Raw genomic sequence first — 1138 nt, forward strand, 5'->3', positions numbered from 1 at the left:
TCTCATGTAGACTATTTCCTATTGGACATTGATTCCCAATCTTACTATGATTCATTAGCAGTAGAGACTCTTACAGATGCTGGATGACTAGGTCTCACCTCTGGATACAGGAACTCAATTGGACCACTTTCCTCCAACATTGACATTTCTACAGAAGCTTCACAAATAATTTTAAGATGCAATCAAAGTTGAGAGCCACTTCTCAAACTGCTCATAATTCAACAGGAAAAGCAAGCCTGTGGATGTTGATCCTGTGTTTTATAGTATGAAGAACTGATCTCAAAGCTCTCTTGGAAGTTTTGCTAAGAAAAAATTATATATAAAAAGGTATTTACAATTAGAATGTGCCATCTTCAAGGTGGCAGAAGAGCATTACTGGCCCATGTGTACTGGGCTGAACAAAATTTTGGTGAATGGAAAAGAACCAAGAAAAATAGTCTTCAGAAAACCTTCCAGTGTCTAAGAGGGGGATAAAGAAGAGCATAGGACAGTTGACTGTGAACATGTAAGGATTGAAGTGAAAGCGAAAACCAGACAATAGGCAGAGGAGAGAAGAAAAGATGTACAACTTAAAATGTTAGTCAATTTTTTTTATTAATTTTTTGTAACTTTCCACTACTCTACCTGGTACCATAGCTGTGGTGTTCTTTTTTGGCCAATGTTAAAACTAGATATCCAATACATTCTTCTTAGTTTCCATTCCATGAAAAATTTAAAGATGAATTATTTTACTTAATGTGTACTTTTTTACATTTAAAATTTTCAGATAGATCATTTTTACATGATAGAAATTTACCTCTAATTGGCATCTTGAGGATAGGAACACAGACAAAACAATAAATACAGAAACAAAAGCAAAAAAAGAGAAATCTTTATTCTTCTGGCTTGATTGTAATGTGGCTTACCGGTAGCTCTGTATGGTAATAGCATTTTCCTGCATGCATTCATCAACACACTACAAGTCAACAGCTTTAGTATAAAGAATCTACATTGAAGGTTGTTTATGAAACAAAATGTTTTGCTGTAACTGGCAAGATCCTTTCACTAACTGGTTTTGTGGAAAACAGAGAGAGAAGGAGAGAGACAGGGAGATTGAGAGGGAGAGAGAGAGAGAGAGAGAGAGAGAGAGAGAGAGAGA

This window comes from Grammomys surdaster, unplaced genomic scaffold, assembly GCF_004785775.1.
Source record: "Grammomys surdaster isolate TR1022 unplaced genomic scaffold, NIH_TR_1.0 191, whole genome shotgun sequence".
Taxonomy (NCBI): Eukaryota; Metazoa; Chordata; class Mammalia; order Rodentia; family Muridae; genus Grammomys; species Grammomys surdaster.